The sequence below is a fragment of the Schistocerca nitens genome, chromosome 6, assembly GCF_023898315.1.
Source record: "Schistocerca nitens isolate TAMUIC-IGC-003100 chromosome 6, iqSchNite1.1, whole genome shotgun sequence".
In the NCBI taxonomy this organism is placed as follows: domain Eukaryota; kingdom Metazoa; phylum Arthropoda; class Insecta; order Orthoptera; family Acrididae; genus Schistocerca; species Schistocerca nitens.
The window spans coordinates 663,360,490-663,373,464 of record NC_064619.1 but is presented as its reverse complement, the minus strand read 5'-3'; the positions used below and the strand labels follow the sequence as shown (position 1 = coordinate 663,373,464).

Below are 12,975 nucleotides of genomic sequence, written 5' to 3'. Positions count from 1 at the left end.
TTAGTGACCACTGTGCGTACTCGTGTTCCTTGCGTATCGCGGGTCCAGCCCCGGTTCCTCGTGGCACCTTTTGGAAGATGAATACCCTTCATCTGCCACTGCCCGAACTTCGTGCTCTTGTCACGAAAACATGGCAGGACTGTCTCACGGACACTTCCCGGTACCCTACCACGGTGGTTTGGTGGATCCGCTGTGCGAAACCCCGGCTGCGACGTGTTCTCCGAGAATATAGTCGCGACGTCGCCCACTGGAACGGTAGCACGTTAGCCTTCTATCAGCAGTGTCTCATTGACGCCCTGACTCTTCCTGCTGACAGGTACGATCAGCTCCGCATGCGCCTCAACAAAATTAAAGCGAAAATCCTTCGCTTCTCTCGGGAGAAAGCCGACGGTATGGTGGTGCGGTGTCGTTCTGAATACCTGATTGAAGGCGAGAGGCCATCCATCTATCACCTTGCCTCTGAACGAACTCGTTCCAAGAAGAACGCCATTCTGCGCCTTAAAGCAGACGATGGTACGCGTATCACAGACTACCGTGAAGTCCTCCAACACCTGACGGACCATTTCACCAACCTCTTCCAGGATGTTGAGGTCGACGTCGCCGCACAACATGCACTTATCAGTGGGGTGCCAACTTCTTTGGATCGTCATGACCGCGGCTCTTTAACCGAGCCACTGACACTCGCTGAACTCACATCTGTCCTCCGTGCCTGTCCGGGACACAAGTCACCTGGCCCCGACGGTCTCCCTTATGAGTTCTACCGACAATTTTGGGACCTGCTCGGCGACCGTTTCTGCACAATGTGCGAGGAGATTTTCGCTGGATGCGACTTACCCGCCGAATTTTTAACTGGACGTATTGCCCTTATTCCAAAGGTGACTGGCCACTGTCGAGCTCAGGACCTGCGTCCTATCACTGTTCTTAACACTGACTATAAGTTGGTGGCACGATGTGTGGCCTCTCGTCTCAAACAGGCGATGACTAAGGTACTTTGCCCCACTCAATCCTGTGGCGTTTCGCGTCGGAACATCTTCACCGCCGCTTCCCTGTACCGCGATGTTGTCCTCCTCACCGCCGACACTCGCACCTCAGCTGCCATTCTTTCCTTGGACTTCGCCGGTGCCTTTGACAGAGTCTCGCACCCTTACCTGCTGGCCGTTATGTCGCGGATGGGTTTTGGGGAGCGCTTCATACGCCTCATCCGCAACTTCTTGCATGGGGCGAATTCCACTGTCGTGGTGAACGGTTGCCGGTCGCGCCCCATTCCTATCAGACGGTCGGTTCGACAGGGATGTCCCTTGTCGATGTATCTGTTTGCCTTAGCGCTAGACCCCATGCTGCGTGACATTGGCCGGTTGGTCGACGGTGTCGCTCTTCCAGGCGTCACCTTCCGCTGTGCGGCCTACTCCGACGACGTTGGTGTGTTTGTTGCTAACGCCAGGGACATCGATTCCGTTCGCCGCGTCCTCGACGTCTACGAACGGGCCTCCGGTGCTCAGTTAAATCCCAACAAGACCGTGCTGCTTCCGCTAGGGCCCCGTTCGTTGACCGTCGAACGCCCCTGGTACCGCGTTGTGGGGGAACAGCGTATCTTGGGTCTTGAGGTGACTGCCTGTCCGCAGCGTATGTTAACCCTCACGTGGCGGCGGCTTCTAACACGCATCCGAGGCCTTTGCGTGAGCCACGCTGATCGGCGACTCGACCTCCATCAACGCGTCCAGCTGATTAATGGTTATCTCCTATCACGGGCATGGTATGTCGCCCAACTCCTTACGCTACCCAAACAGATCGGCCGAGCCATATCACAAGCGGTATATTGGCTTTTGTGGCGGCATGCGCTGTTCAAGGTTGATGCGCTGACTTGTACGCTGCCGAAGGTCGATGGTGGCCTCGGCCTCATTGACCTTTCCCGGAAATGTGCGGCCCTGCTGATTCACCGTGTTGCCACTTTGCGCGACGCCGACCCAGGCGGGACTACAGCGGTCCTCTTCGACCGTTATCGTCCACACTCGGCGCGTGCACCGGTGTGTTTGACGCATATTCCGTTCCGGCTGACGACGGTAAAAGACTATTATCTCCACCGCAGTTATGTTCTCCCAGTGGCCACGGACAAGGCGCGCACATCGCGGCGCCTTTACCATGCACTTCGCGGCCAGCCCACACCGCATAAATTGGAGGGCAGAAGACCATCCGTCATTTGGCGCCATGTTTGGGCTAATATCAACAACTCCGCCCTTCCCACGGAAGTTTCGGCGCTCTGGTATCGTGTCGTCAACAACTTGATTCCCACCAATCATCGCCTGGCGGCCATCCGTCTACGGCCATCGGCTGCTTGCGGCCGGTGTGGTGACATCGATACCAGAGAACACCGTCTCCTCTGCCCCCTCGTCACGGAAGTGTGGGACCTTGCCCGTGGGCTCTTAGCGCTGATTGGCGGGACGACACCGGACAATGTATCCATCGACTGGTTCCTTACCCCTGATCTTCAAACCAACCCCCGGACGCGACGTAACGCAATGGTGTGGCTCTTGGGCCACACCATTTTCACGATCTATGACCTTTCCCTCACCGATGCTGTCACCTTCATGGATTACCTGTGGAGCCAGCATCGTCTCATGGAATCTGAACGGACATACACCAATACCTTTGCTCGATTTTTGAAGGTTGCCATGATTCATGGATACCAAAAGGTGTTCAGGGTTAACTAAAGCACCTAGTATACCCTAAATTTGGCATTGGCCTTCTGGGCATCACTGGCGTAGGCTATTCTGTGATACAACTGATTTGACAATTGGTTCCCTGGGAATTGAGTAACCATTTATGAGTCATCTGGGAAAATTGGAAACCACGTAATATTCTTAGAGGATTATCCTTCGTTAATTCTATGGGCGATGGGATTATCTCGCCAGTTCCGTTTCATTTGTGTGTCCTGCCATCCCTGGTTTTACTTTGTCTTCATTTATGTCTTTATTTATTTATTTATTTTAGTTCAAAACCACCGATTGCTTCACACCTGCAGAGAGAGGTGTGTTTTCTGAGTATTGTGTCGACGCTCCCTGAGGCATAGCAGAGTGTGCCTCTGCTTTTATTTCGTTTTCTGGCAATAAGGTGCCACTACCAGCACACAGCACACTGCTTAACGTGTTGCGTTGACACTAGAGGATGGCGGCAAATTTGGAGAGGACAAGGAAGGGCTATAGGGGAGGAAGGAGGCCCATAAAAAAAAAAAAAAAAAAAAAAAAAAAGTGTAGTATCTGTTCTTATCAGCTTAGTATCTGATACGTCCTGCATCGCAGGACCAGAATATTAAACTCATTTTTGGCTCATGACGGAGTGCTAGGGGCTTGCTCCACCTCTGTCGCGGGTTGGCCCGGCATTGCAGTACCGCCGGGATCGGCCCACCTAAAATTAATTAAAACATAGCCTGAAATGGGTTAATATTCTGCAGTGATCAGATATTCAGCTGGTGACAAAACTTGTCGTAGATGTCGATGTCCCCAGTAGTTAGCTGCTTACACACCACGTATTGTTTTAATTAATTTAGATTATCTTAAGTACTTTTTTTTTTCTTTTTTTTTTTTTTTTTGCTGTGTGCTTGACCGCTCTTGCAGCCGCATTACACTAGGCTGGTAATTTATGGGGGCACAGGACAGTGCCTTCGGATGCCTCGTTGGCGTCTCTTATGGTCCGGCCACAGATAATTTTAAATAAATTTTTTGGAGTTATGACCTTAGCTCCTCGCGAACGTCGTCGCCGCCGCCGCACGCACGCAGAATACGTGTGTACACACACACACACACACACACATATGCAGTTGGCGGTGGACGATGTAAGCACTCGGCTAGGTGTAGCTCGCGCCGGCCTCGCGACGGTCTAGCTCGCGCCGGCCTGGCGCTGCTGTGGGGCAGCGTCACGGCTTCTCCGCTGCCCTGGCAGCTAGCGGCGTTCAAATGGGAGTCGCAGTTTACTCTTCGACATGGAGGCTAGTACTGGGCTGTTGATGAGTGCTCTCGTGAAATGTCGTTCCTTCCGGCACTCGCTTTTGCGATGTTTTCGACGGTCGCCTGTTGCCATATCGGCCCGTACCACCGTGTGTCACTCCCACATGTGGAGCGCACACGCTGCAAGCATTTAGGCCCTTCCACTGCGGATTTTCCTTATCGCTTCTCGGCCTTTTGGCTAAGATCAAAGTGTAGTATCTGTTCTTATCAGCTTAGTATCTGATACGTCCTGCATCGCAGGACCAGAATATTAAACTCATTTTTGGCTCATGACGGAGTGCTAGGGGCTTGCTCCACCTCTGTCGCGGGTTGGCCCGGCATTGCAGTACCGCCGGGATCGGCCCACCTAAAATTAATTAAAACATAGCCTGAAATGGGTTAATATTCTGCAGTGATCAGATATTCAGCTGGTGACAAAACTTGTCGTAGATGTCGATGTCCCCAGTAGTTAGCTGCTTACACACCACGTATTGTTTTAATTAATTTAGATTATCTTAAGTACTTTTTTTTTCTTTTTTTTTTTTTTTTTTGCTGTGTGCTTGACCGCTCTTGCAGCCGCATTACACTAGGCTGGTAATTTATGGGGGCACAGGACAGTGCCTTCGGATGCCTCGTTGGCGTCTCTTATGGTCCGGCCACAGATAATTTTAAATAAATTTTTTGGAGTTATGACCTTAGCTCCTCGCGAACGTCGTCGTCGTCGTCGCCGCCGCCGCACGCACGCAGAATACGTGTGTACACACACATATGCAGTTGGCGGTGGACGATGTAAGCACTCGGCTAGGTGTAGCTCGCGCCGGCCTCGCGACGGTCTAGCTCGCGCCGGCCTGGCGCTGCTGTGGGGCGGCGTCACGGCTTCTCCGCTGCCCTGGCAGCTAGCGGCGTTCAAATGGGAGTCGCAGTTTACTCTTCGACATGGAGGCTAGTACTGGGCTGTTGATGAGTGCTCTCGTGAAATGTCGTTCCTTCCGGCACTCGCTTTTGCGATGTTTTCGACGGTCGCCTGTTGCCATATCGGCCCGTACCACCGTGTGTCACTCCCACATGTGGAGCGCACACGCTGCAAGCATTTAGACCCCTCCACTGCGGATTTTCCTGCATCTCCTGCATCTCAGCCAGCCGGCCGGCCCTCGTCCGCCGTCCCCCAGTGTGTGTCCTGTCCTTTTAGTGCTGTGTTTTTTCTTTCTTCTCCTTGTCGTCATGTCCGCCCCCACCACCACCGTCACTACTACCACCACCGCCATCGTGTATACGTCCCCTTCCGCCGCCTCCACCACTATCACTTGGTGTGCCCAGTCCCACCCCCCTCCTTCCATCCCTCCCCTCCTCTCTATCCCTTCGCCCTCGCTCTTTGTCGCCCCCTCTCCCGCTTCTTCCTCTCGTTCTGATCCCTTCCCCCCACTCCCCCAGCCTGTCACTGCAGCTCCGGCTCGGGTGGTGGCCCGTCGGGCCACTGCCCACGCCCAGCTCTCCCCGTCGCCATCGCCATCACCGCCGTCGCCACCACCACCACCACCGCCATCATCGTCGCCATCACCATCACTGACACCTTCGCCTGCACCGTCACAGTCATTATCTCCGGCGCCGACTGCTGCGTCCGTGCCGGGACCTGTCCCTTCCCACCACCTCCCCATCGTTCCCGTCCCTCTTATCACCACCCGCCCTTGGCGAGACGTCGCCGTACTGCCAAATCGATGGCAGCGTGCTCACGGAGCACTTCAAGAAGACATACTCTAAAACTGATTTTTCTGTTTCAGTTGCACCAGCTGCTGTCCCGGACTTTGCCGCCACCACGCCTCCTGATGTCAGCGAGGAGGTCCTGCTGCCGATCACCCCTTCAGAGGTGCAACAGCGGCTCCAGAAGGCGAGCAACACTGCTCCTGGGGCAGACGGAGTCACCTACTCGGACTTGCGACGTGAGGACCCTGGCTGCCATGTGCTAGCCAGGATCTTCTCGCGCTGCTGGAATGAGCGGAAGACTCCGGTGCAGTGGAAAGTATCCACTACCGTCCTCATCCACAAGAAAGGGGACATCTCGGACGTGACAAACTGGCGGCCTCTAGCATTGAGCTCCACTGTCTCAAAGCTCTTTGCTGCAATCGGTGCGGACCGCACTTCTCTCTGGGCGGAGCGGTTGAACCTGCTCTCCCCGGAACAGAAGGGCTTCCGCACGTTTGAAGGCTGCTACGAGCACAACTTCATTGTGCAGACGGCAATTGATGATGCAAGGCGCAGGGGAGGCCAAGCATGCTTTGCTTGGCTTGATCTGGCGAATGCTTTCGGCTCAGTGCCTCACGCTCACCTCCTTGGAGTACTGAGCAGGATGGGACTGCCAGAGCAATTGCACCATCTAATTGCCGATCTGTACGATGGTTGCTCCACCCGCGTCCGTACACCTGACGGACTAACGGAGGAGATTGAGATCCAGGCGGGCGTCAAGCAGGGCTGTCCACTGTCGCCCATCGTCTTTAATCTCGCGCTCGAGCCGGTACTTCGCGCCGCAACCTCGCTCAGAAATGAGTGTGGTATTCCGCTTTGCGGCGTCAGTGTGAGTGCACTGGCGTATGCGGACGATATCGTGCTTCTGGCGCGGGACTCAGAGGCGATGCAGACGCTCCTCAATGTTGTGGGTGAGGCGGCGACGTGGGCCGGGCTTACCTTCAAGCCGTCGAAGTGTGCCACGCTTCACATCCGCCGTCGGCAGACACTAGGCTCGGTATTCACCCTGCAAGGGGGAGAACCAGCCGTGCTCGGTGCGGGTGACGCCTACCTCCATCTTGGCGTTCCCACCGGGTACAAGGTCTCGCAGACGCCAACGGATGCGATCGCGGCAGTTCGACGTGACTTGCAGCACCTGGACGCTTCCCTGCTGGCTCCCTGGCAGAAGATTGACGCTGTGCGTGTCTTCCTCCTCCCCAGGCTTGACTTTGTCATGCGGGGCGGAGCGGTACGCAAGGGGCCGCTATCTGCGCTCGACAAGGCAGTGAAAGCGGCTGTCAAATCATGGCTCTTCCTTCCACAGCGTGCGTCCACTGAACAGCTGTACCTCGCGCTGGGAGAGGGAGGATGCGGCCTGACGCCGCTCGCGGACGCTGCGGACATCTCGACGATCGTCCACGGCTTCCGCATGCTGCACTGCGACGACGCCACCGTCCGAGACATCGCCTGGGCCACTCTATCTACGGCCGCGCGCCGCCGGCTGGGGAGGGAGCCGAGTCGATCCGATTTGGCCACCTACCTTAGCGGCAGCACTGAGGGCGAGCTCGCACGAGACGGAGGCGACATCCAGTCACTGTGGACACGCGTCAGGAACGCCACAAGGCGCCTTGCGCCGCGTGGCGTCACCTGGCGCTGGAGTGAACTGCTGTCTGAGTTGCAGGTGGAGGTCGGCGGCCGACCCGCCATCGCTGACGACGCGGAACACGGCGGCATCGGAGGGGTGACTGAGCCGGCCACGGAGAGGACGGCGCCTGGGACTACACGACACCTCGAAGATGGCGGCGATGGACCACAGCACTATGATGACAGCGTGGGACGCACCGTCAACACTGGCGTCGAGCATGTCCGGGTGGGAGGGGGCGCCAAACGTCTTCTCTCGCGGACGCTCCGCGAGTGTCTGAGGCAGCGCCTGCGCCACATCCTACTCAGGAAACCGGACCAGGGGAAGGTGTTCGAGTGCACCAGGGAGTCCACAGCGTCCAACCACTTCATAGCGGGAGGCAAATACACCCGCTTCGCAGACTGGCGCTTTATCCATCGCGCCAGGCTCGGAGTCGTGCCTCTGAACGGCTGTCGCCGCTTTGATGGGCGGGCAAACAACAACAAAGCCTGCCGACGCTGTGGACACAACAACGAGACGCTCCCACACGTGATTAACGCGTGTATGGTGCACTCAGCAGCCCTGCAGTATCGCCACAACGCGGTCCTCAATCGCCTCGCGACAGCAGTCGCTGGGCGGCCAAGGAGAGGAAACACTGCTGTTCCTGACATCAGGATCAACCAAGCTGTCATAGGGGACAGCAGTGGGCTGCGTCCGGACCTCGTAATAACTGACGAGGTCGCGAAGACTGTGACCATCGTCGATGTGACAATCCCCTTCGAGAATAGGCGGATTGCGCTCGACAACGCTCGGCAACTGAAGAGGATAAAGTACGCCGACGTTGCGCGCGGATTAGCCGCTCGCGGCTATTCCGTCACTGTCGACGCCCTGGTTGTCGGCAGTCTGGGGGCGTGGGACCGCCAGAACGATGCGGTGCTTCGGCACCTAGGCATCGCCAGCCGCTACTGCCAACTGATGCGGCGATTGATGGTGTCCGACACCATCAAGTGGTCCCGCGACATATACGTGGAACACATCACTGGCCATCGCCAGTATGTGTCCCCCTAGGCTGTGACATGCTCTGACGTCAGGCTGCGAGACCCTCGAGACTGCAGTCGTCGGAGAACTTCGAGGTCGGTGCCTTCGTGACGGCGGTGTCAAGACTCTCCTACACGACGCGGGATCTGCGGCGCTACACCATCTTCGCGCCGCACTGCAGCAGTGCCGAGTCAGTAGCGGTGCGTGCGGTGCTGCCTGGTGCCCCTCCCTCCGTGGTGGCCGCCGAATAAGACCCCCACCCCGGTTGGCGCGGTACTGGGCGGCGCCAAACGTGTGCCTACTGCCCGGCAGTCTCCAGCCAGCGTGGGAAGCAACGCCCTCCTGTCGCGACACCCCAGTGACGTCTGCCGCAAGGCGGACAGAGGGGAGAAGTCCGGCTGAGTGTGACCCGCCTGCGTGCGTGGCGCACCAGCCGCTGGCAGCCGTGCATGTGCAGTGTGCTGTCAGGGCATGGAGAAGAATGAAATAAAAACAAATAGACCCTAAACTAGCTCCAAACCTTCCCGGTCTGAAATAACTAAGGCCGCGCCTATCGCGGGATTAATCTTAATGTGATACACTTAAGTATCCGCGCCTAACGCGGCTTTACAATATTTAAGTAGTGGGCTTAACCCACGAACTAAAATAGTAATAAAATACTTAAGTACGGTTAGAACCGTTCTTCTAAATTTCATCTAAAACTTAATAAATCTGTAAAACTCGTATTGTATAGAGTCATGGATATCCTTTTCTTAAATTTATACTTCGTAAAACTGTAACTAAGAATTATCTCGATAAATAAAAATCTGTTCTTATCAGCTTAGTATCTGATACGTCCTGCATCGCAGGACCAGAATATTAAACTCATTTTTGGCTCATGACGGAGTGCTAGGGGCTTGCTCCACCTCTGTCGCGGGTTGGCCCGGCATTGCAGTACCGCCGGGATCGGCCCACCTAAAATTACGAGGGTCGGTCAAAAAGTAATGCCTCCCATTTTTTTTCTACTTAAAGAAATTAAGTTAAGTGAAAAATTTGAATTTGGCGCCATTCCTCAAACCTTCTTCTGCAATCCACTGCAGTAGTAACTTTCTGTGTCAACAGGTGGCAGCACAGCAGAAGTTTGTAAGATGGCCGACATCGATGTTCGTTTGAGACAGCGTTGTGTGATTGAATTCTTGAATGCAGAAGGTGAAACGTGCATACGCATTCATGAAAGACTGAAGAAGGTGTATGGTGTTGTGACAGTGGATGTCAGCACTGTTAGACGATGGGTTCGTCGTTGTAAGGAAGCTGAAGGGCAAACACCGTTGACTGACGAAAAGCGGAGCGGCAGGCCGGTGAGTGCAGTGACTCCACACAACATTCAGCAAGTTGATGACATCATTCGTGGTGACCGTCGGGTGACTGCAGATGAAGTGTGTCGCATTATTTCTCTTAGTAAAGGCAGTGTGATCACGATTATTAAACAATTGGGGTACTCAAAAGTTTGTGCACGGTGGGTTCCAAGAATGTTAACCGATCAGAATAAAGAGGCAAGGAAAACAATAGCCTCCCAACACTTGCAGCGCTTCCGTTTGGAGGGAGATGAGTTTCTGAAAAAAATTGTGACCGGGGACGAAACATGGGTGCATCTTTTTGAACCCGAATCAAAGAGGCAGTCAATGGAGTGGCGTCACACAAGCTCGCCGAGGAAGAAAAAATTCAAAACTGTGCGATCGGCAGGGAAAGTTATGGCAACAGTTTTCTGGGATACAGAGGGTGTGATTCTGGTTGATTTTTTGGAGCAGGGATGCACAATAAATTCTGTTCAATACGTCACAACCCTCAAAAAACTTAAAGCACGTCTTCAGCGAGTTCGCCCAACAAAATCAATGGCAGATGTTCTTCTTTTGCATGACAATGCAAGACCACACACCAGTCGTCACACCTCTGACGAGATTGTCAAAATTGGATTGGAAGTTTTGCCTCATCCCCCATACAGCCCTGACCTGGCACCATCAGACTTCCATCTGTTCGGGCCACTAAAAGAAGCTCATCGTGGGATTCATTTTGAAGATGAGGAGGCCGTCAAAACATCCGTGCGTCAATGGCTTAGGAAGCAGAGCTGTGATTTTTACCGTGCTGGGATACATGCCCTTGTTCAAAGATGGACCAAAACTGTAGAGATGGGCGGAGATTACATTGAAAAATGACAAAATGATCCTCAATGTTGTGGTTTTCAACCTATGTAATTGCATTTAAATTTCCTGACAATTAAACGTAGAAAAAAAATAGGAGGCATTACTTTTTGACTGACCCTCGTATTTAAAACACAGCCTGAAATGGGTTAATATTCTGCAGTGATCAGATATTCAGCTGGTGACAAAACTTGTCGTAGATGTCGATGTGCCCAGTAGTTAGCTGCTTACACACCACGTATTGTTTTAATTAATTTAGATTATCTTAAGTACTTTTTTTTTTTTTTGCTGTGTGCTTGACCGCTCTTGCAGCCGCATTACACTAGGCTGGTAATTTATGGGGGCACAGGACAGTGCCTTCGGATGCCTCGTTGGCGTCTCTTATGGTCCGGCCACAGATAATTTTAAATAAATTTTTTGGAGTTATGACCTTAGCTCCTCGCGAACGTCGTCGCCGCCGCCGCACGCACGCAGAATACGTGTGTACACACACACACACACACACATATGCAGTTGGCGGTGGACGATGTAAGCACTCGGCTAGGTGTAGCTCGCGCCGGCCTCGCGACGGTCTAGCTCGCGCCGGCCTGGCGCTGCTGTGGGGCGGCGTCACGGCTTCTCCGCTGCCCTGGCAGCTAGCGGCGTTCAAATGGGAGTCGCAGTTTACTCTTCGACATGGAGGCTAGTACTGGGCTGTTGATGAGTGCTCTCGTGAAATGTCGTTCCTTCCGGCACTCGCTTTTGCCATGTTTTCGACGGTCGCCTGTTGCCATATCGGCCCGTACCACCGTGTGTCACTCCCACATGTGGAGCGCACACGCTGCAAGCATTTAGGCCCTTCCACTGCGGATTTTCCTTATCGCTTCTCGGCCTTTTGGCTAAGATCAAAGTGTAGTATCTGTTCTTATCAGCTTAGTATCTGATACGTCCTGCATCGCAGGACCAGAATATTAAACTCATTTTTGGCTCATGACGGAGTGCTAGGGGCTTGCTCCACCTCTGTCGCGGGTTGGCCCGGCATTGCAGTACCGCCGGGATCGGCCCACCTAAAATTAATTAAAACATAGCCTGAAATGGGTTAATATTCTGCAGTGATCAGATATTCAGCTGGTGACAAAACTTGTCGTAGATGTCGATGTCCCCAGTAGTTAGCTGCTTACACACCACGTATTGTTTTAATTAATTTAGATTATCTTAAGTACTTTTTTTTTCTTTTTTTTTTTTTTTTTTTTTTTTTTTGCTGTGTGCTTGACCGCTCTTGCAGCCGCATTACACTAGGCTGGTAATTTATGGGGGCACAGGACAGTGCCTTCGGATGCCTCGTTGGCGTCTCTTATGGTCCGGCCACAGATAATTTTAAATAAATTTTTTGGAGTTATGACCTTAGCTCCTCGCGAACGTCGTCGTCGTCGCCGCCGCACGCACGCAGAATACGTGTGTACACACACATATGCAGTTGGCGGTGGACGATGTAAGCACTCGGCTAGGTGTAGCTCGCGCCGGCCTCGCGACGGTCTAGCTCGCGCCGGCCTGGCGCTGCTGTGGGGCGGCGTCACGGCTTCTCCGCTGCCCTGGCAGCTAGCGGCGTTCAAATGGGAGTCGCAGTTTACTCTTCGACATGGAGGCTAGTACTGGGCTGTTGATGAGTGCTCTCGTGAAATGTCGTTCCTTCCGGCACTCGCTTTTGCGATGTTTTCGACGGTCGCCTGTTGCCATATCGGCCCGTACCACCGTGTGTCACTCCCACATGTGGAGCGCACACGCTGCAAGCATTTAGACCCCTCCACTGCGGATTTTCCTGCATCTCCTGCATCTCAGCCAGCCGGCCGGCCCTCGTCCGCCGTCCCCCAGTGTGTGTCCTGTCCTTTTAGTGCTGTGTTTTTTCTTTCTTCTCCTTGTCGTCATGTCCGCCCCCACCACCACCGTCACTACTACCACCACCGCCATCGTGTATACGTCCCCTTCCGCCGCCTCCACCACTATCACTTGGTGTGCCCAGTCCCACCCCCCTCCTTCCATCCCTCCCCTCCTCTCTATCCCTTCGCCCTCGCTCTTTGTCGCCCCCTCTCCCGCTTCTTCCTCTCGTTCTGATCCCTTCCCCCCACTCCCCCAGCCTGTCACTGCAGCTCCGGCTCGGGTGGTGGCCCGTCGGGCCACTGCCCACGCCCAGCTCTCCCCGTCGCCATCGCCATCACCGCCGTCGCCACCACCACCACCACCGCCATCATCGTCGCCATCACCATCACTGACACCTTCGCCTGCACCGTCACAGTCATTATCTCCGGCGCCGACTGCTGCGTCCGTGCCGGGACCTGTCCCTTCCCACCACCTCCCCATCGTTCCCGTCCCTCTTATCACCACCCGCCCTTGGCGAGACGTCGCCGTACTGCCAAATCGATGGCAGCGTGCTCACGGAGCACTTCAAGAAGACATACTCTAA

The 12,975-nt window shown here is 54.5% G+C and overlaps 3 non-coding genes and 1 pseudogene across 3 annotated transcripts; all 4 read left to right on the top strand.

Annotated features, from left to right (window-relative positions):
- The first annotated feature begins 3,232 nt into the window (after positions 1-3,232).
- LOC126191682 (U2 spliceosomal RNA) lies at positions 3,233-3,407 on the top strand (annotated as a pseudogene).
- A 752-nt stretch (positions 3,408-4,159) lies between these two features.
- On the top strand, positions 4,160-4,352 carry LOC126191597 (U2 spliceosomal RNA). The gene has a single exon (XR_007538374.1). It is a non-coding gene; the product is annotated as a U2 spliceosomal RNA (small nuclear RNA).
- A 4,765-nt stretch (positions 4,353-9,117) lies between these two features.
- On the top strand, positions 9,118-9,317 carry LOC126191691 (U2 spliceosomal RNA). Its single transcript, XR_007538446.1, has one exon. It is a non-coding gene; the product is annotated as a U2 spliceosomal RNA (small nuclear RNA).
- A 2,076-nt stretch (positions 9,318-11,393) lies between these two features.
- Positions 11,394-11,586, top strand: LOC126191596 (U2 spliceosomal RNA). The gene has a single exon (XR_007538373.1). It is a non-coding gene; the product is annotated as a U2 spliceosomal RNA (small nuclear RNA).
- Positions 11,587-12,975: the final 1,389 nt, after the last annotated feature.